The following is a 19,231-nucleotide window of genomic DNA, read 5'->3' on the forward strand; positions in this document are numbered from 1 at the left end:
CACTTGAAGGTGAGATGATTTAGGGGCCTGGGAGAAAGTTAATTTCTCTTGATCATCGTGTGCAACCTGGAGCCTTAATGGCGGGCGTAATTAATTCTGCTGATGTTAATCACCAGGGCTGGTCCCTACAATTATCAGCCCTGTGCAGATGGGGCGCAGCGCAGACATGAAAAATTAGGAAAATGAATCTGTAATGGGGTGGCAGATCTAATCTGCGTCAGAGAAAACAAAGTTAGGCAGAGCAAAGAGCCCATTCCAGGTGAAAGCCACCAATACCGACAAACCTGTGTGGCAGAGCTGAAAAATGTTGCCCTGTCCAAGGTGTTTTGTAATTACTGGGGCATTGAATTGTTCTATTGTTAATTCATCACTGTTGCAGAGGTTCGGTTCAACATCTCTATACTGGGCTATGGGTTGGAGAGGAGAGGAAGCAGCCGTGGCCACAGGCTTCTGGAGTCACTGTAAGGTTAATCAGGTTCCACTCTCAGTTGTGTGGGCTTTGCAATCAACTCTTATACTCGTCACTGTATGCAGGCTAAAATATGTAAGACTCGTGTACAAATACCCCTCCCCCAGAATAAATGTGCACACTCAAACACACACTCATGGATTGCTTCAATCATAGGATCTGATGGAAGAATTACTAAAGCATTAGTGGTCAAAGGACAGATACTCCCAGAGGACGTTTCCTCTGCCAACGTCAAACAAAATTAAGCAAAATACAACTGATTAATTGAAACTGCAGAGCAGCCATTTTTCAAGCCCTTACTTGGCTCTGGCAGTTGGGCATGCCGTCATTCCTATTTGGTCAGCTTAATTAGTCTTCTACCTATTTTGTCTTTAATAAGGCATGCCATAGCCCCTTAGAAAATCTAAGACGTTAGAGCGAATCATTATTCATCATCATTGTTGTTAGAATGGTGAAAACCAAGCAATAGACTGAACTGCTGGCTATGATTTAGTTTAGAGCGCATTATTAATGAGTTGAATAAGCAAGTCTGTTATGTTGTTGCAATGGTCCCTTTGAATATCAAACACATTTAAATATTGCACTTAATGGTAAGCCAGAATTAATCCAATGGACTGTTTCATGATCAAAGTTATCTGTTTCCTGTGTTGTAATTCATTACTTTGCTGACCACATCTTTCAAATGGCAAAACCACCCACCTCTCGATTGTCAAGTTATTTAGCCGTAATTACAGTTGTGATCAATACACACACATCGACAATATTACCTTTAAAGTTTTTTCCAATGTATATCAAAGGTCAAAGGCTCAATTTCGTGTAATTACTCACTGGGGGGAAGTGCAACTCTTGTGGTGAACCTCAACAAACAATAATAGATGGACCAGCTGGCTGTTCATTGTTCTGTGGTCAGACGTTTCACAGCAGTGGTGACCAGGTGTTTACACAGGGCACAGCCACACAGCCTCACGGCAAGGGGAAGGACATGAGCAGCATTTAAAGGAGCCATGCAAAGGTCTTGGATCAAAGAAAAGACATATACAGTACAGCTACACGTGTAATTCAGACTGAAATGAATACTTCCTGTCCTTGAAGGGCTCAGAACATTCTTTTACATGTGGTAACAGTTTTTGTTCAAGCACCCCTTGAAATCCTCAGAGAGGACACAATGACGAAGATTAGTATGGTCATAATTCCAGGGGATTATATGCTAATGCACTCATGCCTGTTTGTGTGGGAAAATTGCATTGTAGTTATTAGTGTGACATCAGAGCTCTGAGACGCCATTTGGCAAATGTCCTCATCTGCTCTCAGATGCCCTCCAAGGATTTACATTTTTATTACAACATGAGAGGGAAACCAAGATGATACAGCAGTAGACGCAAAGACCAAACCCACAGTTTAAAGGATTTAATTGAATGTATTCAAATGTGATTCATTGAACAATTACACTCTCATTCTGCAAGCACATAGTGCAATTGTTTTGCCTATACTAGGTTCTCCTCCCCTTTTCTCATCTTCTACACTCCTACTCCCTTTAAATTAGAAATCGGACTGGCCTTTGTAGGAGACACTGAAGAGGAATCAATAGGTGCATTAATTACAGCAATTCATTACCCAAATAAACATGGGACTCAACCTTTGCTGGATACAAATTCAGAGGATGTTAAGTGTTTGGCTCGAGACAAAAGCCTGGAATCCCTATTGCATTAATCTGAGGGATCAAACTCCGCTGAGTGCCAGGGTTCCTCCTGGGAGTGTCCAGCCTGGGATCAATTCCTGTGTACCAGCAGTGAGTTATGGCCACCGAATACAAAGGTGGTCATGTGACATGGCACCGACACAGCTATGCTGCTGCTGTGGTGTGTTCTATCTGTCTTTCTTTTTCTCTTTGGCACTTAATGGGAGTCCTGCTGGCCAACAATGTAGTTAGCTAACAGGGCAGGATCCTGCTCCCCTGATCCCCAGCTTCCATGCTTTTTCTAGGGTTGGGTCTCTTGCATACAGGGCCTCTGAGACTCCTGAAGGCTCTTGATAGAGGACGAAGGTAAAGGACATCCCTCTCCCTCGCTGTCATCTCTGCAGTGTGTGTCTGTTTGTGAATTATATCTCCAATGGTGGCCATAATAAAACATGATAATGATGGATTACACCAATAAATTACTGTTGAGTGGATTGTTAGGTCAGATGCGTTAGTGTGCGTGTGTGAGCCACAGCAAACGTATGATTGCCCTGAACCACCAAAGAAACAACCCCCCCAGCAAGGTAAACATATACAGGCAAATGAAGTGCAAACAAAGCACATACTGCGCGAATACTGTGTATCATGCACGAAACTTTACACAGTGAACTCTTAAAGTTCCCCTTATTCATTTATTGAGACTGGCTTAGAGGGATTTACTGCCCCCCCTTTGTTTTTCTTACATACTTCTAACATACTGAACTCATTATTATCAAACTGTGATGGAAAGGACACATAAATGAGCGAAGACAACTCTGCCAGACTCCATTACAGCACACAAATGATCCAAACATGATCTTTGCTTGAAGAGACAACAAGGCCTCAAGGTATCTGCATCAGCAGACTATGGTGGCCAGGTAAGTTATGAGTGGTGTGGGAGGAAACTGTGGTGCTAAGGGGAAAAAAAGAAAAGAAAAGAAAAGAAAAATACCCTGTCTCCCAATCATTCTGCTCCCTACTGATAAAACTTCACATAATGTTGCATAATACTCTTTTATTTACTGAGTTCCTGTCCTTCAACATTATTGACACAAGGCTGGAATTACAGACTGCAAAAAAAGAGATCTGTTGGTGAGTATCCAATGCATGGGCCACATGATGGTTTACGTATGTGCAAGGCTACTACGACAAGCACACACATATGCAAGCTCTAAAGCTGACATGTCCTCAGTGTATAAATGCTTTCTTAATAGACAAAATTCACAATTTGCCAAAATGCTTTACTTCATTTGTGCATACAGAAAGCCAGTGCAAAAACCTCATCTCACCGAAGGATGTAATACATCAGAGAGGTTCTTCCTGGGTGAGCCACGGAATAAAAACAGGGTCAAATATTGGACAACAAAAGCCACGTTTCCATTGCCATTTTTGATGCGCGATAAGAAGAAGAAGAAGTGAATAAGAAAAGTTGAAACAGTAAAAATAAAAGAATTTTCTACTATTGCACGAACAAATTTAAACACTCATTTTAAGTAGTTTTTGCCTGTGTCCCACAAAGTCTTGACATGCTTTAGGGGGATTGGAGACAACTTTACAAATCATGTCTGACATGGAAAAGATAAAACTCACCATCTGTTTTCTGACACACAGTAAACTCACGTAACTGAAAGGCATCTTCTCCGATATTAGAATATCCCAGATATTTACAGAGATGAAAGTAATACCTGAAAAAGGGCTCCCTCCATTTTCCTTTTGTGGATGTCTGTCACAGTACTTGTTCTCATTTTTTATTCTCTAGGAAAAACATTGCTGATACCACCACTGTCTGGTTGCGCATACACATTCTAGTTTATTTGCTTCAAACCAGTCAATGATACACATTTATTTATCGAGGCATCTTTTCCAAAGGTCACTTTAGATTTACTTTACAAATGAATGGAACTGACTTACGTCTATCTCTGATGATGCCTCTTTTCCACCATAGCAAGGGACACAACAAGATACTTTATTACCAAATAATCAGTGTATTATCATGAACATACAGTATATGCAGCCAATCATAGTTTTTAGAAATTAGAATTTAGAATTGGCTAAAATCAGAATTAGTGAGTCAGACTTTTAAAAAATTAGGTAATTGGTAATTGGTAATAGTAGCAATATGTGCACCTCTATTTTCAGACTAACAACTTGAAATGTTGAAAATACTTTTATTAGAAACTTAATAGGATATATATAGCTATATCTATATCTATATCTATATAGATATATATATATATTTTTTTTTAAACTTGGGTTGTGCAATGTACTAATGTGCTATATTAATGCTCACTGAGTAGCGCTAATCAACTGAGTCCGTCTGAAGTTGGATCGGACTTGTTGCATATCTTCCCCCTGGACCATCATGCAAATCTCAGCAAAGATTTGCATGATGGTCCACGTTTGCATTTTTCCAGGTTGTGCCAATAAAGTGACATCCTGGTCACTTGCAGTCGTTTTGGGATTAGACCAGCAACACTGTGATTTACAGCTGAGGGGTGGCAGGGTATGCACAGCAGCCGCAGTGTGCACTTAGTGAGGTGGAGCAATATGGATGTTTTTTGATTGAGAAAATAGTGACAAAGTAAACAACGGTGGGATGCAACAGTGATGATAAAAACCTATATTGCGTTATTTCCTGAACTTTGTTACATTTATTCCGTTTGAATTGTTTTAGAATGCAAAGTGTTACTTTTCTTTTGTCCCTGTTCTCAGTAGCTGTTAGCTTGGCTCCTCAATGAAAATTCATCCATTCTTTTCCAGAGGGCCCAGTTGAATAGTCTATTTTGCTTTGACTACCATCCTGTGAAATGACCCAGAAGTATCTAAGAAGCAGCCAAGACAAGTTTGAATTCTCTAAATGCTGAGGAAAGGAGCTCCAATGCTTCCTTAATTATTTAGCATGGTACCAAACCATCCTTACTGAGATAAAGGAGTTGTGTAATGCCGTCCCTTAATTCCTTGTGCCCAGCAGGACTTTTAGAGCAATGCTTGTACTAACTGTGATTCATGTAGATAAATATGAGGACAGTAGGAGTGTGAGCAGGCTGTGACAGCACTATATTGGATTTAAAAAAAAAGTTTTTCAATCCCTTTTTCAGGTACGAACTTTGATGATAAAGTAATTGTCTGTGTTATCTCTAATATGATATATATATGCCATATTTCTTATCCAACAATATTAAACTATGTAAACTATGTAATGAAAATTTGTAGTTTCAGTGCTGCAGACCTGTCACATCACGACTTAATATGATTCTCATTGTCTTTTTCTAAGTACTTAAGATTTTTTCCTACCAGTCAAACCTCCTTTTTTGTATGTTGTAACCTGAGCCTTTCTGTTCATGTTAGTTCAGGTTATGTCAGTTCCTCTTGTGGAGTTCTGAGTGTCCGAGCTTCCAGATTTCCCACCAATTCATTCATGCTGCCACCTCGAGAGTCCTTCAAGGAACTGAATGGCTCAAAGTTAGGTTACAGTTTTTGATTTGGGGCTACAGCTCTGGTGTGTCACCCATAGGTTATACATTGTACAATTGATAAAGCACTTTTAAGAGAAACAAACCTCTGAAAACTAAACCGAAACCTACCATGTAATTTGTTGTAGGTTTTTTTCCCCAATAAGTTTCATGGCTTTCCTCTACACTGTGTTCCAGAGGGAAATATGTTTCCCTTGCAGAAGATTAAAACATTCATGCTTGAATTTCTTCACCATTTTATTTTTTTTGTTGTTGTTTGCTTCACATTTGCAGAAATCACACTTTGAAACCAAACATTCAATACAAAAAACATGTTCCACAGTATATCCCTGAAATTGGAAATATGATGATAAATTGTCTAAGATGCTGTGCACAAAGTCTAATTACTCTTATTTATCTGGCCCCTAAATCCCCCTTACCCTCATATGGGAGAAAGGGAAAGTCAGCAGAGAAACTTTAATGGAGAATAATATAGAGGAAACTCGAGCAGAGCAAAAGCACAAACATCCGCTTTGGCAAACACACATAAATAGATGTAGAGAAGAAATTAGAATGATGTATTTGAAAGATCTTCTTAAAAAATAACTTATTTGAATATATAAAATATGATGCAGTATATAATATGATCATATAGTCTTATAATATTCCAATTTCTTGTAATGAGGCAAAAGGAATAAGACTACATAAATGAATGGATAATTAAAAACATCTTGCACATTTCTGTCAGAATTTTGAGGGATGAGTATTTCTCCGCAGCATATTCACTGGCCTCCCCCAACACTCCCAGTGTACACATCTGGGCTTAAAATGTTGCAGATGCCATTGGCATCTTCCATAAATTGTGACCCAGTTTATAAAAGCTGGGTACTATAATAATGAACTAAAGCCAGCTGAACTCACAGGGTCCACACTTTTGTGCTCATCTAACCTGCTTGTTTAATGTGGAATGACATTTAGTTGGCCCAATATGCTCAGCAACCCGGAGACGATATCTGACCTGACCCACTTTTCATCTATTGCACAGCCGTCCTCTCAGCGCAGAACTTTAAGAACTCTAAGGTCATCTCTGCAGTGATGAATGCAGTTTTTTTTCCTTTAAGAAATACTCCCATCTTAATCATTCAAATAAATGTAAGCTAATGAAAAAATAGTAGTTTTCATTTATAGTGTATTTCTGAACTCTGTTAAAGCTTTAAACCATTCACTTCCACCTTTCAGCACTTAAAGCTAAAAGGTGATTAGTTTTTCATAAAAGTCCATTTGAGTTGGCCACTATCCAAAAGTGTTACTAATTAAAAATCAATCTCTGGGCCATTAGCGCTAAGGTGTGTGCCAAGGTTGTGTGTATCAGAGGATCATTTGTAATGAGGCTAGCTTTGAATCCGAAGGAGGGAGAGAGGACGGGATGGGAGTAAGGGGAGGTACAGATCTCAGATAATCCTGGGACCTGCTGTTGCTCAACTTAACAATTGATACAATGTGTAAAGATGCTGAACTTGTAGTCTTCACTAATTGATCCACTTACCCTCATCGGGAGAAAGCAGAGAAATAAATGTTGGTGTTCATTGCATGCGAGAGAGTCCATAGATAACTGTTAAAACTGTATTTGTTGCCCTGATTCTGATGGCTATGGAAGGGATTCCAGAGGAGGAAGGCATTTGTCTGCTTTAGCAGGAGTGTTGTTAGATGTTTATGTGATAAATGTAAGCTTACTCAGACCAGCACCTTGGGAGCAGCAACCTGGAGCCTTGGACTCTGGATCTTATTAAAGTTACAGGGATGTATTTCATAGCACCTTTCTAAATTCTGCCCAATTACAGAGGTGTAGGTAGTACTGATGCCTACCAATTTGGCCCCTTGGTCCAAACTCTAAAGCACCACAACTTTTATCAAACTGGACAGAGCAGCAGTGCAGTTTGCAGAACTGTGATAATGTTGAATGGCGCTTTAACAGGGCCCAATACCACAAGGGGTTTGTGGAATATCAGTTCTGCTTTTATGTGATATTATGTGAAATAAAGTGTCTGCTCATGCATGTTGGTGGCTAATGTCTATCCCCTCAATGTTCTTTATGGTAGAACAGCAGCTAATGTGGCATAAAACTCTGCCCTCTAGATCATCTACAGCAATAAAAGTGAGGCCTTGACTGCATTAAAGGAATAATTGTTGAAAGTACTTTGAAGGTGGTTAGTTACACCGCTCTTTACTTTTACACACATCTTGGTTTTGGGTTGATACACCTTTGGGCTTTGGGTTACACTAGCTATTCCTGTATCCATTATCAAGTGAGTCCTCCCTTGTTCTTTTTGGGACCACTATATTGTGCTGCATGCACCATTAAAACTCAAGACATGTCATGACAGTGTAATAAAAGAAGGTTAAACACCAGTAAGGTAATTTTCCAAAAACTGCAGTTTTACAAGCGGAAAGGATAGCCTATGTGCAACCTTTCATTTGTTTATGCTGCATGAACAAATATAGCGCGAATAGGAAATACAGTATGGGCAACATGATTTTGATGTTTAGAATGATGATAGCTGTCTTTTTATAAATAGTTTTATACTCTACATCCTCATCTAACACCATTTTAATCAGGTGTCGGAAAAGGTGCATTCAAAATTTCCTTCTCTACATAAACCTGTCACGTTTTTTAAGTTGGTATAGCTCGTGCCTCAGATGTGTGTGTGCGAATATGCAACAGCTCAGCTCTTTGGAAGAACAAGTTTGTTTGGCCCAGTAAGAGCAATAAGGTGTACGTAGCTGTCAAAATCAAAATGTAAAGCAAATGCAGAAGAGCTTATTGTATTGCCATTCACCTTTTCTGGAAACCACAGTATATCAGATGCCAAGAGAGAACATGTGTGATATGAAGTGTTTGCCTTAAAAACAAGCAACAGAGTGTATTTGAGTCAACACAAAGTGGGGTGCTGGTGGTGGGACTTTTTCCCTATAGACAGCTGTGGACTGTGAGTGCAACCAAAGTGCAAACCCGTAAAATGCAACTGTTTTTATTGTTTTATTCTTAGTTTCACCTGAGAAAGTGCATTCAAGTCTCTAAGAAGTAATATTTAACAGGATTTAAAGATACTAATTCATCTAATGCCAGAAAAGGACTGTTTTCTTGTCATGTTTTCTTACACATTGATTGAAAAACAGACATCTGCCTCAGATCTTATCAAAGAAGTTAAGAGGTGTTGCATCTCCAGCAACTGTGTGTAATGTGTGTTTTTGTGTGTATGTATTTGTTAGGCAGGTCAGTTAAAAGAGAAAATAAAAAGAGGCATCCAATTATCAGTGCACCACAATGCCTAGGCAGTCAAATGTCTTGACATCAAAGGTAGTTTGATAAAGTCCTTATAAAAAAGGAGTGAAGTCCTAATGAAAATATATCTATCATCACGAGAAAGGAACACAGGGAACAGAGCAGTACTCAGGCAGACAGGGACAACAAGAGATAGACAGGTAATTTAGTCAGTTTATCAGTGATGTGAAACATGTTCTCACACATTTAAGTTTGTAAAGATGTACAGACAGCACTTTTCTGAGAGAGAGGTGTGAGGATAAGAGTCAAAGTGAAAGCCTGAGACTTCAAATGACAGCAGAGGAGACAGGAGAGCACAGGCTGATGATTAAACTATTGAATTAACAGTGCCCCCCCCCCCCTTAACATTGTTCTTGAAAATGTTTCTGTTTATTGTAAGCCCCAATAGTGAAATGAAATAGCCAACCATGATTAATGTGCAAATACCCACATGGTAAATATTCATAAAGGTGCTCAATCTGTTTAGGCAGTTTATATCTTTTATTTCAAAGAGTATTTGAGAATCTGAAAAAAAAACAACAAACTGATTTTTATGAGAAAAAGAGACTGATAGAGCAAATCAAATGGTGTAGTTTTGAGAGTGAAAGGAGGAGATAGCGTGTGTGTTTGTGTGTGTGTGTGTGTGTGTGTGTGTCAGAGAGAGGGAGAGACAGAGGTGTTGCGTGCTTTTGATAATACATGAGCCTTGAGAGCGATCTGTGGCTGCTGTGACAGTGGAAGCTCAAGGAGAGCTCAATAACAGAGCTGTCAATGTATTCCCTATTTGAGTGTATTTTTAGTGCAGGCATCATAGGTCTCATGCATATTTCAATAGATACTTTGTATATTAGGTGTGAGGGCACACACAAACTGGAGAGAGGACTTGCACAACATGACTCCAAGAAATATGGGCTTGATTCTTAGATTTGACAGAATAGCTCAGAGTGGCCCCAGATAGGTTTGGTTTGACTTTCAATGGATGGGGTGGGGAGACCTTCATTGATTGCATTTTGAGACAACAAAGAGATGACATTGAATTCACTATAAGGGATGAGACAAAAAAAGATGTACAACATATTCAACTGGCAGCGCCAACAAATGTGTAATATTACACTACAAACAGGAGAAAATGAATCGATGCCTTGGCATTCAGGTGAAGATGCGCACAAACACATGCATACACAGAAGACTTTAAGTTGTAAGCTGCTGTATAGATTGGATTCTCACAGACTGGACGCACAGGTATGAATTCTAATCAGTGCCGTCTCACATCACATTCAAGATATATCATCACGAACTTGATGATTATGTCATATAACGGCTCGGTTTCTCTGTCAGATTTAATCAATTCTCTGTTAGGTTAAATGAAAGTTTATGAAGCTGTCATTGCTTCGCTGATGGTTCTGCCATAATTTTGCTGCCATATGTATATTTGGTGACATCAGAAAGTGTGCCCCCTTCCCCTGGATGTCATGGCTGACTACCCATAACCTCGCTGCGAAAGCAGATGCAGTTAACAGACCAACAGCCTTTCAGATTCCACACTAGGCTCTGAGAGGATCTGAAAAGCAGTTTTTTCCATGACATCGTGGTCTTGGAATTCACTCTCTGTGATAGCTGGATTCTATTAAAATATCTCCCTCTGTTGCCTTTGAGGCTTTACTTTAATATGCATCTATCAAATTAAAGCAAATGTATTCTATAAACGATTCCTGTTATGAGACAAGTGCATGACATCTCCCAGGTCTGGATAATGTCCGGGAGACAGCTCTATCTTTAGTTGTACAGAAGTCTCCCATTGAAATTTAGCTACAATCTGTCAAGCAGGGTTAAGCATCCTCAGATGTCTCAGTGTGTTGCTACACTTACAGATTGCACTACACAACACTGCCAGGAGATGGAGTATTTCTTTGTCAAGATTGTGATTGGATTCCATTAGGACTGAGGTGTTTTACCCTTTGTTCACTTAACATCTGTCCAGATATGAAAAAAAAATATTCAGATAATTTTGGCACAAACCATCTACAGCTGCATCAGGCTTTAACATTCACGCTTCAACATCTGGTCCTGGTGATAGATTTGCCAGATGAAAGATTTTGTTAAACCACTGTCAAGTACTGTGTGTGACTGATTTCTGCTCTTATACAAATACCTCCTCCTGCTAAGAAAGTTTGCAGCTGTTGAGAAATAGATGTTCAGCTTAAAGTTTCACACCTTATTTCCCTTTTGTATCATTGCCATACAAAATCCACATGAACATTACATATGATAAATAGTTTTTCATATGAAAAATTATTATTTTCTAAGCTGATTTCACAGCTGACACTCACCATAAATCATTAACTACATAAGATATTAACTATCTCTGATAATGATGAAATAAACATGTTTATAACTTGTTTTTTTAACTATAGGATTAGCAAAATTCCCATTTAAGTACTCGAAAAGTAATCCCTACAAACTGATGTTGATGTAAATATTAAAGTATTCTGTATTGTGAAACATATATCCACTTCTTTAAGGCTTTTTATTTATGAAGTGAAGATGCTGTTTGTGAGGCATTTTTGATCTCATACGTGTCAGCAGAAAACAAAAGATACATACTGGCTGCTCGTTAATAAACTGGGGAAAGGAGTGCACAGAAATACTTTGAGGGGAGGATGAGTTTAATGAGATTAAGTCAAATTCAGATGAATTCTAAGAGGAGTATAAAAGGAGAGGTCTTTTCAAGACTGCAAGCTTACTTAGAGATTTAATTACACACAGAATACCAAAGTCAAAATATCCCTAGACCATTGGAAATCTATTGCATCTATGGATTGGCCTAGAACTTTCAAGGTGCTCTAACGAGAGGGAGAGGAGCGGTCACATTGATGGCAGAGGGGGCATCAGATTTCCATTATTGACTGGTGCAGATATTGCACTATAGCGGTGAGTAAATTGGTTCCTGAGGGGTTTTCAGCTCCTTGAGCTGGGGCGAAGTGTGTGGACGTTTAGCCCCACCCCCATCCCCTGTAAATCGTAGTGGCGGATCCCTTCCAGTCCCTCACTGGCGCCGGTCCCCCTCCTCTGATCAATACCTAATTCCAGCCTGTGCAATCAGCTGCAGTTTCCCTGGCAACGCTGATGTTACACAAGTTGAGTGCTCACTGTTATAACAAATCATTTCCTTTAAGCAGATGTAATTGAGTATTTGTACAGTGGGCTGTCAGCTGAGACTATTTACATCAAACCTGAACCTGCAGGACATTAGTTATGCCGGTTCTCCAAGGGAAGAACTCACCAGAGCTGGTGACCTTACAAACCAGGAGGAAGTAACTATGGCAACACAGAGTACGATGAGGCAGTGCAACTCCAGAGAGGATCGGGGTCACAGGAGTGGAGGAGATGGGATGGGCCCACTTTCTTTTCAGGAGGGGTGAGCTCGTAAGGAACACTTGTAAGGAAAATTAGTCACTTGCCCTTGTTTGCAGCCAAAAGACAGAGGAACAAAAACATGACTGATGTACCGTCACCATCAGCTGCAGTATCAGTGATAGTATTAGTTTTAGATCAGTTAGCCTTTCTTATATCTACTGGAACAAAGACAGTCTAACTTACAAATTCAGTTCAATAAGTATCATATTTTGGAGAGGTGTGCATGGCATGTTGTGTCCAGTTAGATCATAAAATTAAGGTGATTTTACAGCATCATTCAAAAGCAAACAGAATATATTTACACAACAACATGCAGTTTTGCACATAAAAAGGTTAACAAATCACTGTACTTTTTGTCCATGTGGCAAGTCTTCAGACAGTTGGGGAGCCAAAGTAATGGCATGATTTAGTCAGCACTCATTTCCTCAACAATCAAACACATATTTTTTCCTTTTAAGCTTATTATTTGTTCAGTATATTCAGCTATGAACAACTGCAGTTGCTGCATTTGACTGCTAATAGCAACAAAGGTAGCTAATTCCGAGCTGTCAGGATAGACCTCCAAACAAAACCAAAAATAGTTCACTCATCCTGTTCATCAATTACTTAGCAGAGATAAAAGCGATCATCAAGTAAAAGCTTTGTTGAATAATGGAATTTCTCACCACTTCCCTCACAATAAAGCCCAGTGGTCTTCTCTGAGTTAAGCTTTAATCAAAATTTTGTCCATTTATTACTTAAGCTGAAATGAGAATTAGAGCTCTGCAGCCACACTGGCTGATACCAAACATGATAAAAGATCTATTGGTGTTCATATGAGAAAAAGAGACAGAGAATAATCATCCACACTTCATACAGTCTTTTCATATCTGAGCATATTCATAGTCACGGTCATGGGATCGGAGCTTTTTTTATTGTACTTTTTCACTGTTAATGACAAAATACAAGTCTGAAACAGTTTCATTACTCCCAAAACAGCTAAATCCTTGTCAACCTCACAATCACAGTCCTTTATTGGATAATAATGTAATCGTCATATTACAATTGCTGAACTCCATAACATAACCAGTTAAATCTGATTTCCATTATCACTCTCTTAAAGGCAATTTTACTGCCGTTTGTCAAAGTTATTGGTCATTTATTCCTGGCGGATGATAATATGTCTCAGTACAGTGAAATGTATAACAGTCTGTGACTCATAAAGACATAAAGTCTGGAGCATCGGGTGATGGTAATAAATAGTTGATTGTTTACGATCACGCAGAATGAATGATTTACTCAGTTTTCCGTAAATCAAATGTTTTTAAAACCTCTAAGGTGAGCTGCAATGTTTTCTTTAAGACAAGATGGCAGTTTTTTTACATTCATCATCTAAAATGATGTATGCCGTTTAAAGTTATGAGCAGAAAGTTATTATACAAAGGGATTGCAAACAACATGTAGATTTGTAGGTGTAGTTTTGTAGATCCACTGTAAACTTTTGGTTGCTGTTGCTTGATTTGCATCGAATCCAACAACTGAAGACAAAAAAGCACTCTGCATTTTCTCTTTTGGGTTCTTAGTCAGGAAGAAGTTGAAAGAATGACCTCCAAGTCCTTAAACAATATTACAGCAGATACAGTTACAAGGATCCTCGTGCGTTTGCTGCTGGTTCAGTATAGATGAACTCCCCCCTGGGCCTCAGTGGCCTCTGATTCAATCAGCGTGTCTCCACGTCCACTGTTTCCTGGCACTGATATATTGCAGGGAGCAAGCGGTGGTGTGTGCCGTCACTGCGTGGATCAAGTTATGTCACAGCCATTTCACAGCAGCTGCAATTTTATTCAGTGGCTGTTCTAAGATGCTGAGAGGTGAAGACATTAGTTTGATGTGTATGGGTATGATCCCTTTATCTGTATCTGGATTGAACCAGGCAAGATGAAGGTCGACCGGATTTCTTAGTGCAGACATAAACTAAAAGGGCAGTGGAAGTGAGTGAATAGAGACGGAGACAAACTGGTCTTTAATAATTACTTAATCACCCAAATAAAAGCTTTAGCTTGGTGTTAGTTTTATTTTTTTTCTCATTGTCAATAAATCTCTCGAAAAAACCAACAACAGTCTAAACCATGTGGTATATACTGGTGTATATATCCCTTGTCTCAGTGTCCATCTGCTCTACTACAGCAGTGACATGTGCAGGACAAGCTTGCTTGAGCTTGGAAATTATAGTTGATAATGTCAACACACGACCAGTTTTCAAGACAACACAGACTCACCAAACAAGGTCTTATCCAGAGAAGCCATCAGACCAAAGTGAAAAATACAATCATCATTGTCAGGGCTTTCAATTCATGGACGACATCATGTACATCAAACCAAACCTTACGCATTAACATGCTTTATTTTAGCTCTGTGCCAGCACTGAGGAGTGAAATACACTCTCAAACATAGTTTATACTGCAATAATAATAACAAAATAACTATAGTTACCGCATAACACAAGCTTGTGTATGTCGTGTCGATGTTTTTATTGAAGCCCAGGATGCAGGCTAGTGATTACCTTTAGAGGTGGACCACATGTTTTCACGTGTGAATATGAAACATGATGCAAACTACATTTCACCGAAATTAGCCAACCCGTGGAACCTTTACAAATAGTTAAATGATTGTTCCAAACGGGGAAGCACCGCATTTTTTACGGCAAACAGTGAGTATTCACACCTGTGATTGGTAATTATTACGGAGAGGGTAATTATTTACTTATTATTTGAAACACTTATGGAATAAAAAAGGCCAAATTTGAACATTTGTAATTAAATATGATACTAATAGGAATTTGACTTAAAATGTGCATATATTGATGAATACATTTTTATTCGTATGAACGTAATGGTGTGAATATATTTCATTTGAGCTGCATTGAATCTTTGTCACTCCGAACATACTGTATACCATCGGTCGACATTCTCACCAACAGGTTACAAGCATTGCAAAAATGATCAGTATCACAAAGAGTACCCAAAGAGAAGTAAAAGTCCAAAGACACTGTATCCCCAATAAGTGGGAGCAAAACACCTAGACGAAACCAATAGATACATTTTTTGATCTAAATCTTATTGTTTCCAGTAGTGATTTTTTTTTATTTTTTACAAATCCCCAACACCTAAGCACCTTTAAAAGAAGCATGTTTACCGCATCTGCTCCACACAGGCCAATGAGAGGGCTCTGCACTTGATAGAATATGGAGATATTCTAATGTTAATCTGATTCAGACCTGAAATTTCCATATTACCAAATGTATTCTTCTGGTGCATGTTTTATTCAAGGTCATATTGTGTTCTATACATTATAGTATGACAAAATGCTGAATGTGATTATATGGCACTTATTCAACTTGTCATTTCTCACAAGGGTTAAATAAACACAAACTGAATTAAGCGTGACCATTCTTCCCTCTTCTAAGGAAAACAAAAGCTGAGAAGGTGCTTTGCATATTCTCTGACGCCTCTCCACTAACACATGAAACGCGATTTAAATAGGAGCGTGCTTTCTTCTCCTGTCAACCTCCTGTAAATGTTATTAATGGCCCGAAAAACATCTTTTAATTCCAGATATAGATTTTTTTGTGATAGCCAAGTGTCACTTCTCTGACTGAAAGTACCAGCTTGTGCCCATTTTTCAAGACCACAATGAATATTCAAAAGATGTGCTCTGGAAAGGGTGAAAAAAGAAGAGGGGAGAGTTAACATTAATTAATATTCGTTGCAGTAAAAATGAAAGCTGGACCAGCGCTAATTTCAATAGACAATTAATCATGAGGCCCAGTAATTACACCGGGGAGTTTACACATGATTTTTTTTTTTTTAAGGGGCCAGAGAAAAGGAAAGGAGATAATCCCCTACCCATCACAATCACTGGTTTCCCACCAATCCCTGCAGAAAGAGCAATTAGAGCAAACAGCAGCAGAGCAGTAATTGTGTACCAGGAGAAGACGAAGGCAGAATCTTAATTGCAGTGAACGAAGATCACTTGCTCTCACACCTGATTGTGGTGAGGGAAAAGAATGTGCAGGCCAGAGCAAGTCTGTAACACCTCCAGGTGCCGGAGTAAAAATAACCCTAACAGGAGCCCCTGCTGTATGTGGGTGTGTAGCACACGACATGTGGGCATCCAGAGTGCCCCATTCTAGTTCTGTCACACCAAGGCTGCCACATAAATAAGTCTCATAGGGCATGTTACCATTATTTCACATGTTTTCTTTTGGCTCTAAAGACTCCCGTTGGCTGATTCCTTAGAGTTGAGAATGTAAAAAAAAAGAAGCTTTTAGTGACCTTTGTGATATACAGTTAACAGGAGTATAAGTAAGCGTTATCTTATAGATAGCAGTATAGGACAGTTCTGTTCTCTGGTTAGACTTATAACATGCAGTGGAAATAGTGCTTTTTTTTGTCTATATAAAAGTTCAGATTATAAGCACCAAGCAAACATCTAAAGCCACTAAACGTTAGTAGCTTATATGTTGTGCAGAGCATTAAGAGGCTAGTTGTGTGCAATGATATTTAAGTGGATATATTTTCAAATATTTGTACACTGTGAAAGCCTTTGGAAGAGTAACACTTTATTTTTATATGTGTTGGGTATCTTACTAAATTTGAATATTTGTAATCTAATGGCTGAAGCTCACATCATGATCATGATGTGCCCGGTTTTAGTCCACCTGGAGTCATTTATCGCATGTGACAAAAAGCAAAATAACCTTAAAAATGATGATGGAGGGGTGGTCGGTGGCATAGTGGGTTGAGCAGGCGCCCCGTGCTACAGTCCTCGCAGCAGCTGGCCCCGGTTCGATTCCTGCATTGGACGGCCCTTTGCTGCATGTCATTCCCCCTCTCTCTGCCCCCTGCTTCCTGTCTCTCTTCAACTGTCCTGTCCATTAAAGGCATAAAAGCCCAAAAATAATAATTTAGTAAAAATGATAAAGGAAAAAAAATAAAGATCTGTGGTTTATTGGTGTCTTTGCACACTTTGTCAATGCGACACATCACATAGAATTCAAAGTACAGTGTTTTCTGTAAACTGAAGTGAATAACTGTTTTGTGTACGTTGTGTATGTTTATATTGTCATTTGATGTTTCCCAGCAAAACTTTAGTTTTAATAGGTTGTCTCTTTTCTCTCAGATTGCATTCTTGTTTTTTTGGATTTTTCTCTTAAACATGCAGAGTAATATGCACACATATGCAGAGCCTATGTTGTAGCTGCGTATCTTAAATAGCTCATAACGTGGCATATACTGTAGCCCCACTAGAAATGCAATCACGTGTTGTGGTGATTTAGCATCTGGGATGGGTCTGCTTAATATGATGTGTTCACACAGCATGCCATATCTATTATATCTATATCACATATAATGCCTCTGCTCTGTCGAACAAAAATGTAAAATGATTGGGCTGCATTACATCAGGCTTGTGCATAATACCAATAACCAGTGTTCTTCCTGTGCAGCTATGGTGTATTCAGTTTCCGCTTTTCTATACCGCTGTCAGTCCGCTTATAGACTCAATTGGTTCGGCTATCTTAAACATCATCTTTTCTAACGTTTTCCCTTTTATTGCAGCAATTTTGGAAAAATGTGACTGTTGTTCAACATTTATTAAAATAGGTCCCCACGTACCCATGGAACCGGTGAGAATAGCACTTTAGTAGAGTCCAACTGCAGACCAATTGCACTCATACAGGCACACAGTAGGTTCTAAAATGGGAGAAAGAAACTAGCTGTGGGAATGGGTAACTTTTATGCCTCTGTTCACACACAATTAATGCAAGAGGGGATGATTGATGAAGTGTGAAAATGGTTACAAATAAATCCACCAATCATGTTTTATGTTTTCTACACTTCTCTGAGTTGATATCTGTCCTTTTTTTTGCTAATAATAGAATAATAGATTATCATAACTATTAACTCCTGCTCAGATGCTTTAGAAGCTTACTCACTTATACTTTTATAAAAACATACATATATGATAGGAGCTCTCAGAGCAGGGGCCACATAAATATTTGCAGCAAAATTGATTCTCCTCTGCACCATAGTCTATTAGTGCTTCCTATGAAATAAACCTATTGATTTTTTTATTTATTTGCCCAATTACTTTACAAAAACCATGTTTCATATTATCTGAGTGAAGGCTGATTCCTATTGAGTCTCAGTATGCATGAACTTGTTAGTAGAAGCTTTCGTTTCCAAAGTCCAATCACAGAAATAAAACTCTTCTATCGCTTTTGGAAGCTATTATTATTCAAATATTGACTGTGGCGGCTTTCTGATTTTAAGATTGTTTTATTTGTTCTTCAAGCATCTTGATTTCCAATGTCCTCAGTTCATATCTTATGTAGTGACATCTCATATTTTCTAATCAGGTATTCTCACTCCTCCGAGCTGATCAACAGATCAGATCTTCTCCGTCTAAGATCCTCCTGTTTTATAGTTGCATTTCAATAATGCCCTTACGATTCCAAACACTGTCTATCAGCCACCCATTCATTTTAATTTTAATCATCCAAACAGTTACTTGTATTTCCAATGAGGCTCTTGGTTGTTTGACTTGTCTATTTCATTGTATCATTTTCTAATTACACCTCAAGCTGTTAAGCTCTGATCTTAGATCTGCACAAAAATGTGCATGAATAACTGCAAATTGCGGTTACAGTGAGTTTGAGCATGTTTATGAAGAAATGCATTGGATCAGGAGGTAAAATATGATGTGAGGTCCCTGCAAGATGGTGTTGAAATACCGCGCTGTCAACACATTACCACATCACCTCATGGTACGGTCAGGGCTCACAGCCCGGCCCTTAACCACACTGTTGTTCCTGG

Source organism: Odontesthes bonariensis, chromosome 12, assembly GCF_027942865.1.
Source record: "Odontesthes bonariensis isolate fOdoBon6 chromosome 12, fOdoBon6.hap1, whole genome shotgun sequence".
In the NCBI taxonomy this organism is placed as follows: Eukaryota; Metazoa; Chordata; class Actinopteri; order Atheriniformes; family Atherinopsidae; genus Odontesthes; species Odontesthes bonariensis.